This window comes from Lathyrus oleraceus, chromosome 6, assembly GCF_024323335.1.
Source record: "Lathyrus oleraceus cultivar Zhongwan6 chromosome 6, CAAS_Psat_ZW6_1.0, whole genome shotgun sequence".
NCBI classification, from domain to species: domain Eukaryota; kingdom Viridiplantae; phylum Streptophyta; class Magnoliopsida; order Fabales; family Fabaceae; genus Lathyrus; species Lathyrus oleraceus.
In genome coordinates this window covers 402,944,385-402,958,964 of record NC_066584.1, presented here as the reverse complement: position 1 = coordinate 402,958,964, position 14,580 = coordinate 402,944,385, and positions in this window count along the sequence as shown.

Below are 14,580 nucleotides of genomic sequence, written 5' to 3'. Positions count from 1 at the left end.
CCTTGGCTTGTGCGATAGCACCATTGTTATCATAATAGAGACCAATGGGATCCACAATGCTAGGGACTATGCCAAGTTCACTAATGAACCTTTTTGATCCAAACAACTCCCTTTTCTGCATTTGAGGCAGCAATATACTCGGCCTCGGTTGTAGAATCAGCAACTGTATCTTGCTTTGAACTTTTCAAGCTCACAGCGCCACCATTTCAGCAAAACACATAACCATTGGAATCATTCATATTAAAGCGTCTCAGCACCTTGTCTATGTACTCTGACTTAGGCCAAGCATTTTATGATCTATCTCTATAGATTCTGATTCCTAATATATAGGCTGCTTCACCTAGGTCCTTCATAGATAAGCATTTCCCCACCCAAGACTTTGCTTGTTGCAGGGTAGGGATATCGTTTCCAATAAGTAATATGTCATCTACATATAATACCAGGAATACGATCATGCTCCCACTAACCTTCTCGTAGATACAAGGCTCATCTTCGTTCTTGATGAATCCATATTGTTTTATTGTTTCATCAAAACGAAGATTCCATGAGTAATACATCACCTTGATCAGATATCCATATATCTAAGGTAGGTGACGTATCCTGCCTGACCTACGCTGGTCTTGTTCTACTTGAGTAGGTTGCTCTTACACAACTGCTTGTGTTTCTTACTCCAATTCCTCCATAGGTGTGTCGATGCTTTGTGACTCTTGAATTTCTTCAAGCTCTACTTTCCTCCCACTGGTTCCTTTGGAAATAAAATCCTTTTCTAGAAAAACTCCAGTTCGAGCGACAAACACTTTTCCCTCAGGAGGATTGTAGAAGTAATACCCTCTTGTTTATTTAGGATACCCCACAAATAAGCATTTGTCAGATTTGGGCTCAAGCTTAGTTGAAATTTGTCGTTTCACATAAACCTCGCAACCCCAAATCTTTATGTAAGACATATGTGGTTTCTTACCACTCCATATCTCATATGGTGTCTTCTTAACCTTTTTGGATGGAACACGGTTAAAGTGTGTAAGCTGCTGTCAATGTCCCCAAAAGAAGTTTGGAAGATCGGAGTGACTCATCATGGATCGGACCATGTCTAACAGGGTTCGATTTCTTCTCTCAGATGCACCATTCCATTGGGGTGTTCCAGGAGGAGTAAGTTGGGATAGGATCCCACACTCTTTCAGATGGATCAAACTCTAGGCTTAAATACTCACCACCTCGATCTGATCGAAGAGTTTTAATATTCTTACCTAGTCGGTTTTAACTCGTTAGGTTTCACCCTTTTAGTATTAATGTTATTAATAGGCATTTCGAGATCAAGGACATACAGTCCATTGCTCATTTGTGCAGTAACATAGAATATATCATTCAAATAAATTGAGCAACAATTGTTCTTTATTATAAATGAAAAACCAAACTTGTCCAAACAAGAAATGGAAATAATATTCCTGCTAATTGCAGGTACATAATAACAGTTCTCTAACTGAATTATAAAACCACTAGGTAAAGTCAATACATAAGATCCTACGACTAAAGTAGCAACCTTTGCTCCATTGCCAACTCGTAGGTCAACTTCACCTTTTGCCAAATCTCTACTCCTTCTCAGCCCCTGCACATATGTACAAATGTGAGAACCGCATTCAGTATCTAATACCCATGATGCAGAAGTAGATAAATTTATTTAATAACAAAAATACCTGAAGTTGAAGTCTCTACTCCATTCTTCTTATCTTCCAGGTACTTTGGACAGTTCCTCTTCCAGTGTCCGGTCTTACCGCAATGGAAGCAGGTGCCTTCTTTTGCTATGCCTCCACTAGGCTTTAAAGCAGCAACGGTGGGTTTGGGTTTGGCAACTTCCTTGCCTTTCCCTTTATCACCCTGCTTAGTGGGCCTTTTGTTCTGTCTCTTTCCATTTCCGATCATCAGAATGGACTTCCCTTTTGACTTCAGATTCTGCTCGGCAGTTCTTAACATGGCGAGCAGTTCAGGAAGAGATTTGTCCATATCAATCATATTGAAATTTAGGACAAATTGACTGAAACTATCTGGCAACGATTGCAAGATCAAATCAGTTGCAAGTTCCTTTTCGAGGGGAAAATCCAATCTCTCAAGGTTTTCCACATACCCAATCATCTTGAGTACATGGGGACCTACAGGGGCTCCCTCAGCTAACTTGCTTTGGAAAAGGGCTTTTGAAACTTCAAACCTCTCATGCCTTGCTTGCTCTTGATAGAGCAGCTTCAGGTGTTCGATCATATCGAACGCTGACATGTTCTCATGTTGCTTTTGCAATTCTGAGTTCATGGTAGCCAGCATGAGACAAGCAGTTTCATTGGCATCATCAACATGCTTCTTATAAGCATCTCTTTCTGCCTTAGGTGCAGAACTAGGAGGTTCCTCTTCAGGAACAGGTGTCTCCAAGACATACAGCTTTTTATCATGTTTGAGGACAATCCTCAGGTTTCGGTGCCAATCCAGAAAATTTGTCCCAGACAATTTTTCCTTGTCAAGGATTGATCGCAAGATGTTGTTAGAGGTGTTTGCTGTCATGGTTATCTACATAAGGATTAAGAAAATATAAGTATCATTGACATATTTAATTAGGCCTTTAATCAAATATGCTCCCACTATTTTACTCAAAGCAAATGACCCTCATCATTTGATTCGGAAAATCCCGTTGGAAGATTTTCTAGTGGGTCGAGATCCATATTTCACTTCGTTCTAAGTCCGCGTAGGCGGATTACACAAAACTAGGTTATTTAGGTAGGAACTCCTTCCAGTTGTATCTCATACAACTCTCGAAAATTTCAGTTGGGTGAATAACTCCTTATTCCAATCCATCATATGGATTATTCCCAACTCTTGCTTCTAAAACATATATGATATTATTATAATTAAGTTTGACCCATTGTCTTAGCAGTTGGATATTACAATTATCCCATCGCACCTTACTAATATAGAACATGCACCTCGCTTTGGCGAAACCTACATTATCCGATACTAGTCTTGATGAGTGCTAAAACATGGAAAGCATAAACTTAATATTTTAGTTTGAGGGAATTGCAATTGTTATGATCTCACCGGCTTATTTATCATATAAATCGTCTCTCACATGCATCAACATACATACACATGCATCAACATACATACATAATGAAACAGTTATGGCCCCTAGCGCAATTGTTCTCCCAAGCCAATGAGAGAACCTAAGCTAACCTAATAACGATCTAAGCTTCTCCAAGCAAGATCTTCAAGGTTGTCCTCCTTTAGTATTGAATTCTTCTCTAAGCTTCTCCAAGCAAGATCTTCAAGATTGTCCTCCTTTGATCTTCAAGATTGTCCTCCTTTGATCTTCAAGGTTATCCTCCTTTGATATTGAAATCTTCTCTTTCTTCATAACATTACATTCCAGAAGAAACTCATTTTACATACGAGGGTTTGAGATGAGAAAAGAATTTACATTAAGAGATCAAAAGGAGAGGCACGACACGCAGGTCGTATTTAAAACCCAAAACAAAATAAAGGACAACTAAGGCCATAACTGATCACCACAAGGCAATAATAATAAACACATTGTTATTATTAAATTTTAATTCCTTTAATTAATTAAAACCAAATTAAATTTCGGCGACCGATCACACTACGCAGAGTTAGCCGGGGGTTCCGCTGCCCGGTCAGCGGACGGTGGTTCCGCTGACCGATCAGCGGACGGGGTCAAGGGGCAGCGCCCCTGTCCAAAATTTTAATGAACAATTCATTTGAAATGGACATTGTTTTGCATCAACACAACCCTTGCGTAGCCACAAAACAGAAACCCCAAAATTTTGACTCTGTGAGTGTGACGACCGTCACAGTCATGTGACGACCGTCACAGGCCACGTGAGCGTGACGACCGTCACACAAAACACGTTACGACCGTCATAGGGCCAAAAACAGAAACGCCTAGTTTTCTGGACTTGTGAATGTGACGACCGTCACAAAGCGCGTGACGACCGTCCCAAAGCACGTGACGACCGTCACGCCCATCATGTTACGCTCGTTACAAGCTTGTCACGAGCGTCACGGTCATAATAACAGAACTTTTGAAATAGTCAACAGACGTGTTTCAAAAGCCCTAAATTCACAACACTCTGACGGCACAACCCTTGCGCCGTCACCAACCCTAATGCGCCAATTTCAGACCGTCAAACACACCTCGATTGTTGATTCAGTATGATTGATCAACATGTCATTGCTTCACCATACTAATGTCGGATTCCGAAGCAAATGACCATTGATCGCTCAAAGGAAAACAATCATTTAGTGTTCGAATGAATGAAACAGAAACAGTATATCACATATACCGTGCTTTGCATTAGGATTACTTATATCATATATAAGTTGATCGGTCTCAATTGTGTAACCTATGGACGATCGATGTATCGCTGCTTCACCATACTAATGTCAGATTCCGAAGCATAGTCAACATCAATCATCCAACTCGTACACTCATGATGCCAAATTTAATTACCCGTTTAATTAATTGATTCATTCTGTCTTTTAATCATATTAATACAGAAAATAAACAGCTATCCGATTCATGGTTTCGTAAGTGGCTCTGATACCACTGAAGGAGAATTGCGGTCCAAAACGCAACGGAAATTAAAATTTCTCCTTTAGAGATCCTTACGAATGGTCATGATCAGTGATAGAATATTTACCTCTTGTGACGGTTGAAACCTTTGGTGCAGATCTCTTGTGACGATCAAAACCTTTGATGCAGAACCACGGAGCGATCACGAACGTTGAACGATGACAACGTCTCTACTCAGTCCACACGAACGGGTTCCTTCAATCTCAGTGCTAGCTGGTACGAATGAAGGCCTTGAGTGAGAGAGAGAGAGTGATAGAAAACGAAAATAATGCAACCGCAAATTTTTGCTTCTGCACAAGGGTTCTATTTATAGAACCACTTGTGTGGGCTTCAAGCTAAAAAGCCCACTTAAGTGTATTTTGGCCCATATCTTATAATATGCCCAAAATCACTTAATTCCATGGTACCTTACCATATTTCGTATTCTACTCAAGTACACCGTACCTTACGATGTTCTATAATTCACTTAAGGGTACCGTACCTTACGATATTCCTTAGTTACTCTATCTCTCATCAATCCGTCCTTTGTGTGTGACCCTGTAGGTTTTCGTGACGTTGGCAATTATATTAAATCACGCATTTAACATAATAAACAGTGAGCGGTATCTAGCAACACATCACTTCTACCCAAGACACGAAAATGTCAAGTGATCTGACAAAACCATATGTGATAATACTTATGTGTATAATTACCCTTTTGCCCTTATGTCTATATTGAACACAAGGCATAGACCGTGTCATCCTTGTCCAGTTCAATATTGGGCCCATAGACATTTATCCTGTTATGCAGGATGAGCAAATTCCATCTAGGTCACTCATGTCCCTCAGCATGCTTTGTGGAGTACCCATCAACTGTCTTTATGGTTATCCAGTTACGGACAACGTTGGATCAGCAATAAAGCACTCGACTCTACATCTAGGATCCATAGTGGTTTCAGGTCGAAGAGTGGAATACACTATTATCACCATGAGAATAACTTATGACACCTTGCATAACTTTCTATATAGTATTCTCATAGCGGGTCAATCCGGTATAAATATTACTCCTAATATTCATACCTATGTTTAAGACTTGATAACTCTTTATCCATGATCCATGAGATGTGATCATCAGTCTACAAACATAATAGTCTTAATGCTTTAATGTTATCCCACTTCACACTAAAGCTCGACTACGGATACTTTAGGAATAGTGTCTTTATGTTTAATGTGTTCTCATGATTAAGTCACACTTAATACATTAAACGAACTATCTATTCCAGGGACTTTATTAATCAACCATAATAAAGAGAATGCCTTTTATTATTCGATACAAGTACCAAAATGTATTGGCCTCTAGGGCTTACACCAACACTATAGTCGATGCACATCCGCCAACCTGTAACAGTTCTGGTTGGAATTAACTCATTCTTCTCATTTTTAATCACCATAGTGCCCCCTTTTTTTTGGTATCACATGCACTGGACTTACCCATGAGCTGTCGGAAATAGGGTAAATTAATCCCACATCCAACAATTTTACAACTTATTTTCGTACCACTTCTTTCATTGTTGGGTTAAGTCTTTGTTATGGTTGCACTACCGACTTGTGATCTTCTTCCATTAATATCTTGTGCATGCAAACTGTTGGGCTTATACCTTTCAAATCCTCGATTGCCCATCCGATTGCGCCCTTGTATTTTTTTAGCATTTGAATGAGTTCTGCTTCTTGGACACTTTGTAGACTGGCATTGATAATCACTGGGCATTTTTTTTCAGTATCTAGAAATACATAATTCAAATTTGCTGGTAGCTGCTTCAAATTTCCCCTTGTTTTGGGTTCTTCAATGATATCGGATGGTGGCGGTGGCCTTAAATCTTCCCACCGGCGTGGTTTAGATCTAATCCATTCAGGTTGTTTTTCCATCATAACGAGCACCTCAGAATCACCCTTCTTTTCATCACTTTCAAAAATTGATAGACTCAAGACACGTTCTAACGATGACTGGGGCATTTGCTTTTCAATTTCTTGAGCAATCATCTGATCTATTATCTCTATAGTGTGGCTTGTGCCAATATCATCTTTGTATTACATTGTGTTCCACACATCTATCTTTAACTCTTCATCAAAGACTTTGAGTGTCACTGTTCCTTCCTCTATGTCTATCATACATCGTCCTGTCTCCCAAAATGGTTTACCCAATATGAGAGGAATCTCCTCATCTTCGAGCATTTCCAGAATGACGAAGTCAACTAGGAAAACAAACTTGTCAATTTTTACAAGAACTTCTTCCACAACCCCATAGGGTCGCCTAACAGAGCGATAAGCAAACTGAAGTGTCATCCGAGTATCTTGAACGGTGCCAATGCCTAATTTCTTGTAGATGGATAGAGGCATCAAGCTTACACTCGCTCCTAAGTCAATCAGAGCCTTCTTGAATTTTCTATCACCAATAGTGCATGGAATAGTGACCGATCCCCTATCTTTCTTTTTCACTGGGATTTTCATACGTTGAAGAATGACATTACATGTTTCAGTCAGGATGATCGAGTCTATATCAGTGGAACGCTTTCTGGAGATGATGTCTTTCATGAACTTGGCATATATTGGCATTTGTTCTAATGCCTCAGAAAAGGGATGTTTATTTCAAGCTTTTTGAACATTTCCAGGAACCTCTCAATTTTTTTTTCATGTTGATCTTTCTTCTTCTGTCTTGGAGGGTAAGGGAGTTTGATGACTGGTTTTAGAACTTTTTCTTTCTCCTTGACAGGTGCCAATACCACTTCTTTATCTTGGTCCTGGTTTCCTTGATTTCTAAATCCACTTCTAACAATCCATCTTCCTCCATATTGTTTCCTTCTGTTGACTTCCCACTTCGGGTTACGACAACGTTAACATTGTTATGTTCCCACGGATTTGTTACCGTACCACAGGGTAGGGTGCCCGGGGCTTGAGAATTTGAAGCTAACTGTTGTGCTATCTGACCCATTTGGACTTCAAGATTTTTTATGGAGGCAGTGGTGTTTTTCTGATTGGTTCTAGTTTCTTCTTGAAACTGCATGCTGTGGGTGGCTAATTTTTCAATGGCGATCTCCCATTTAGCCTTTTTAGGTGCCTATTGTTGTTGTTGATACTGAGTCTGATATTGCTATGTACCCTATTGTGGAACATTCCCTCTCTGATCTTTCCAGGAGAAATTCAGATGATTCTTCCAACCTGGGCTGTAAGTGTTGGAGTATGGATTATTCTGCTTCAAGAATTTAATCTCTTCAATTTGTTGGGGAGTAGCAAAGCAATAGACCGTGTGATGAGGTCCATTACAGATTTCACAAGTTCTAGCCTGAGCCGGTTGAACTTGAGCTATCTCTTGAGTACCTATATTAATAGCTTTCAACTTCTTTTCTACTTCGGCAGCAACTGTGTCTTCCAGACGGATTTTATTTGTCTCTAATTTCTGATCAATTACCCCTTCTGGCTGACTAGTACACCTGTCATATAATTCTAGATGCTCACTAGCAGCTATTGCTTCAATAATCCTTTTAATACCAATGGCTGTTGAGAAATTTGTTGAGCCACCCGCTGTTGTGTCAATCAACTGTTTTATTTTTATTTTTAACCCGTTAACAAACATCTGCATTTGTTCAGTTTGATCCATATTGTGAGTTGGACACGCTACCAAGACCCTTTTGAATCTTTTGTAGGCATTTCCCAATGATTCACCATCCTTCTGTTCGAAATTAAGGATTTCATACCTTTTTCTTTGGAATACTGATGCTGGAATGTACTCATTTAAGAATGTAGTTTCCATCTCTTCCCATGATGTGATACTGCCAGCTGGGAGAGAGTAGAACCATTCTTCCGCATCTTCAGCTAAAGTGAACGGGAACATTCTTAATTTTTTTGCTTCATCATTATGGCCATCAATTTTCAACGTGGTGCTCATGGTCAAAAATTTTTGTAGGTGTTTGTTGGAATCTTCATTAACCTTTCCGGTGAAAGGTTTTCTTTCCAATTGATTGATTGTGCTAGGATGTAGTTGAAAATTCATCACATTCACCAGTTGGTTGACAATGGTCAGTCGACCATCCGGTGCGTTTGCACCTCCATAGTCACCTAGGAGTCTTTTCGGAGATGGAGGAGGTGGATTCGGAGGATTATCAGCCATTGGTTCTTTGACTTCGCAATGATCAGAGGTATTTTCTTCTTTGGAATCCACTCTTGCATTCCTGCGTCTTCGGTGAAGGGTCCTCTCGATCTCTGCATCAAAAAGAAATTCAGCTGAGGGTTCTCCTCGCATACACAAATTAGTCAATTATAAATGGCAGCAAAATAATTTTATTGCAGAGCAACAAAATTTTAGTTGAACTTTAAAATTAAACTCTATATTTTGGCAGTCCCCAACAACAGCGTCAAAAACTTGATCGGAAAAATAGCAAGTGTACTATTTTGCCTATTATAGTAATAATGGGGAAATTCCCCAAATGTCGATCTCAGGGACTGCACGTCTATATCGAGTTCAAATTATCATTCAATTAAACAAAAAGTATGATTTGGGTTTTTAGATTCAAAATTATAAAAACAAATGCAAATGCAAATAAAAATAAGGGTTTGCACGGTAAGAGGAACAATGCTATGGAAGGTGTATGATTTATCCATGTAACAACTTTGAGTCACTATTGCATCAACAAATATCAATTACTACCAATTCTAAAGGGTATTTTCTCCCAAGTCCTTAGTGAGAAAACCTTTAATCATTCTACCCTAATTTCTATGTCCATAGGCAATTAGAGTGACGTTAAGCTTTATTATATCAAGAATACTCTGATTCACACAAGGTATCCCTAGTCCTAGGTGATATCTACTGCATAATTACCTTATGAAAACCTTATCAATGGTGGTCCAGCCTAATTGATAACCATAAAAACATAAAAATAATATTATAAATGCAAATGTAAACTCAAGTTCGTTACAATTCTAAATCAGGGACACCCCCTAGCATTGGGGGGTTTAGCTATTCATATTGTTCAAAATGAATGCAAGATAAAAATTATATATTACAAGTATTTGGATGACTTCGATCTTTAATTGCTTTTGCTCATGAAAACCTTCAGCTCTCCGAACTCCTTGTTCTTTATAATACTTGATTGCTTGACAATACTGTGTTTTGCCTCGTTCCAAGATGATCTTTCCTTTGGTAGAAGGTTCTCATATATAGTGAAAATTCCAAGCAACAGGTGGACACTTCCAAAAATATCTCTGCAAGCCCGATAATCAAAAGCCCGATGAAAAAGGAAAATTTGGGGCTTGGGCTGACACGGCCCGTGTCAGCTGGCCATGTCAGCTCACACGGGTGGCCATCTCAACTCACTGCTTCACTTGACACACCCATGGGTGCTTGACACGGTTGAGGATAAGGCCTGACACGGGCCGTGTCAGGCTACTACTTGTGCTTTCATTCTCCTTCTGCCTGACACGGCCCGTGTCAGGTGACACAGGTGGCCGTGTCAGGCCTCCTGTATCGGGGTTTTTCCATTCTTTTACTTGCCGGAATTCCATCATGTCTCGCTCCGAGTCCCTCAGTTCTTCCACCTGGACCTGTTGGACAAAAACACAGATATCCCACGCGTAAAATCACGAAAATATAAAGTAAAACATGACAATGAATGGAAATGCTTAAATATTATACGGGAAGTAGAATTTCCTTGAAAAGTACCAAAATGATTGCACAGTGTCTCAAAATCCTCGGTTTCTTGTCGGATCAGTAAAACTTAATAAAAATGGTGACTGATCACCACACAAAACTAATAGTTAGTATTCACTTAGCTCCAACAAGGTGTGAACATCATATTCTATGATAAGTCAACCAAACACTACTCGAGAAGACAAATAACAACTAGACTTCCAATAAGCCACTCCTACTCTTGCAACTCAAACAAGATGTACTTAAGATGAACCTTGACATTACCACACACTTATGATTGGAGTCATCCTCCAATCCAACTACCCATTACACAATTCATCATATCAGGGTAACTTATTTTGATGACTTGCTACTGACAAATCCTCATCGTCTCCTCATGAGTTCATATGACACAATCTGTCTCATATTCTAGACCTATTCCCCATACTCAAGCTTGGCTTGTCTTCCGTTATTTACCATAAACTTAACTCCTCAGAACACCAGACTCACTACTCAACAAAGAGTGTGTTACTTTGCATTCATCGCAAGACAAGGAATCAATTACACACACTTGTGATCATAATGCTACTATTACATACTTCTCTTAATACCAAGGTTCAACTTTCTCAACTACATCCTATCCTCTAGAAGTTCCCGTACACGGAAAATCATTAACTACATGCTTCTATCTTAACCTCAATGAAATCCTTAAAACTCCATAGTCCCATTGTCTGAAATACATTCCATTATGATAGTTGCATGGCAAGGTTTATACTATTCCCAACTTTATGTTCACTTCTCTTCTAGACAGAGATGTTGCGTGGCAAGGTTTATACATTCCATTGTAATTCTCTTAATTCCAATTACATAATCATTCCACTAGAATTCCTTGAATCCAAAATACTTGCCCACTTAACACAAATTTCCTTTAACCAATCCCACTAGAACTTGTGTTGATCTGTAATGCTTGTTCTCTCTTCGAACCTCTTCTTATACTTCACCACTACTTTAGACCCTTAAAAATATGTTTAACTTCCCTATCTCTCGATATCCTAACCTTTTAGAAGATACCATTCTGAACAATTCTCTGAAGTACTCATGTTTCCCAAGATGTCCTAGTCGTAACAACCAAAACCCCACACATAATTTATCACGTAAATTAAATATAAAATAAAACCACGTAGGGTGTCACACATTCAGAACACACATGACCTGCTCCGTAACATGGGTTTCAACATTAAGTTTCAATACACACATTTGTAATAAGGATGTTTACACGACATCCCACTTATATGAATCATACTTGGGATGTTTACACAACATCCTTCTCATTTGATCAATATTATATACTCATAAAATAATACATTCATAACTTGTCACTGCATGCTCACTTCTATTTTAAAGTATCATCGTAGCAGAATTATCATCACAATTATGGAAGATAAAGCAAGTAATAACATCTAGTCTCAACTTCAATTTTAATAACAAAATAAGAGAATTCTAATCAATCAACTCAACATCTTAAGAATTCTCAACAAATAAAATTAGTCTTATGATTTCAACATAATAATATATAAGGAATAAAATAAGCATTTAACCCAACCCGATGTTACATGATCAGAGCAAGGTACCACTAGTAAAAGCGACAAAATAAAGAAGTAATCCAAGAGTTACCGTCCACTTACTTCAACAATACTACTCTTGAGTATCTGTACGATGCCCATGAAAAGGCAACATTCAAACAGAAGGGGTGAGAATTCATTTCAATAATAATGAAATAGAATAAAGAATAGAGTACAACATTTACACAATGATGCACAATAATATATCACATTCTTACATTCCAATCATAATCAACATCATACATGACAACATCTCAATTATCGTCAACATCATACAAAACCATATCTCAATTATCATTAACATCATATGCAACAACATCTCATCCAACAACACATCAACAACAATCAATACAAATGCAACACTTATGCAATATACTCAACACCGACTCGGCATGCATGTGGTACCAAATATGAACACTCAGGTTCATCTCACTCCATGATCCCCACCATAGGATCGATTCCCTCTTGGAACCGGAGCACACCAAAATCACTACCAACACCATAGGTAACACTTCACTAATCCCCCATAATAGGTATTAGGTACTCACACTCGATCCATCACAATGGGATCGAGGCTCACCAAAACTCATTACCATCAACATAGATAACACTTCACTAATCCCTCATAATAAGAAGTATCCACTTGCACCTGATCCATCACCATAGAATTGAGGCTCACCAAAATTGGACTGTAGCCCGTACACCAAGATGCATGACTCTCAAATAACATTCATTAACACAACAAGGTTCACCTAAAAGATCCCCACACACATCTCAATATTTATGCATCACATCATTCATCATGTAACAAACAATTCATGTTGCCACATGAATAATATCAATAAACAACAACAACTCGTTAACATCTTAACATCATCGACATGACAACATAATCATCACACCATGATATTACAACAATGCAATGATTCATCAACCAAAAGTATAAACCAATACATTTATTAACATACTATGCATGTGAATACTATCAAAACATATCAACAATTACTACCAAGTTATAATTATGATCGTTAGCTTTCTAACGCTTCAAACGGCACCAAAATCGGATTTATGGAATAAAAGTTATGACCAAAATCGTCGAGATATGTCAACAATTCATTAACTGAGCCTATAACAAAACTTCACTAACATAGTAGGCATAAGAATAATACTTAAACAATTCACTGATCACCATCATGTTATATCTCTGAGAGTCATCTTTCTAATACTTCAAACCCCAACCCAAAATGATTCATGAGTTGAAAGTTATGATCAAAATCGTGCACGAAGGCGTTACTAAAAAGTTGTTGTTTTCTAAAATTTCCAACACAATTTTCATCTACTTCAACCATAAAAATGTCCATGAAATAATCACCAAAATTATTTTATCCCTGAAACAAAGTTATAGCACTATATTTCATATATCCAACGCTTCAAACGGTACTTGATTTGGACTTATGAATCAAAAGTTATGGCCAGAACGATTTCGAACGGAAAACATAAAAAAAAGCTCGAGATTGTGACGGATAGACTGCAAAATTTTCTGCGTTTTTCATCGTTGGAGGCGTTTCGAACCTCAGATTTTGATTTTGTAAAAATCCAAATGCTTAGAAAATTACAACTCATGCAATACTCTAATTATTTAAAGTTAATTTATAGTTTTAACACAATTAAATCATTTAATCACAATTTTAAGATTATGCCTAAAACCTTCAGAATTGTAACAATGGTGAATATAAGTTCAATCATCAAAACAGAAAACTACACACATATAAGGCACATGAAATTCATCATAAAATCATAATTTAATAATCATGATAGCATCCAAAGTCAAAATTATGAATCAAAACATCTAACTCTAAGGAGGTTAAAGGTTCCTCCATTTTATCCTTCTATCACACCCTTTACTATTGGAACAAGTTCTCACCCTTACCTTAGACTTTCCAACAAGATGCACACTTGAAGCTCTAACAATGTAGTTTTTCTTTAGCCCTAACCCTTGTTTCTTCTCACCATAAAATTCTATTTTAAATAAAACCGACCAAACTCTCTTACTAACCTTTTTATCATTAACTTAATCCCCTCTCAATTAGGAACTTCCATCATTGTCCTCACTTATCATCTTATTTACCACCATACCCCTCTTGACTTTAATTTTCTTTTAATAAAATAATACTAATAATATTCTTCTTTTTCTCTCTACTATTTCTACACTTCTATTTTATTTCACCCAATTAAATAAAATAGTTATAGGCGAATTATTAAAAATTCTCATTATCCCCGTTAAATAAGTAAAATAACTAAATTTTATTATTTAATTAAGATGCTCATATTCTAGTTATTTTATTATTTATATAATTAATTTGAATAAAACACTATTTATTTCAATCACTAATTAAAATTCTAATTAATTATCAACAACTATACCGAACTCTTACTCCCTTCATACTTCTATTTCAAGGATACCTACCCCCAAAATCATACATAATTAATTTAAAACACCCATTAATCATATAAAAAACTAAATAATTCAAATTAATTAATTAATTAAATTCAGGGTGTTACAATTCTCTTCCACCTAAGAAATTTTCGCCCTCGAAAATTACATGAGGAAAATAGAGTCGGATACGACTCCCTCAGCTGCTTGTCACACTCCTAAGTCATGCTCCCACCAG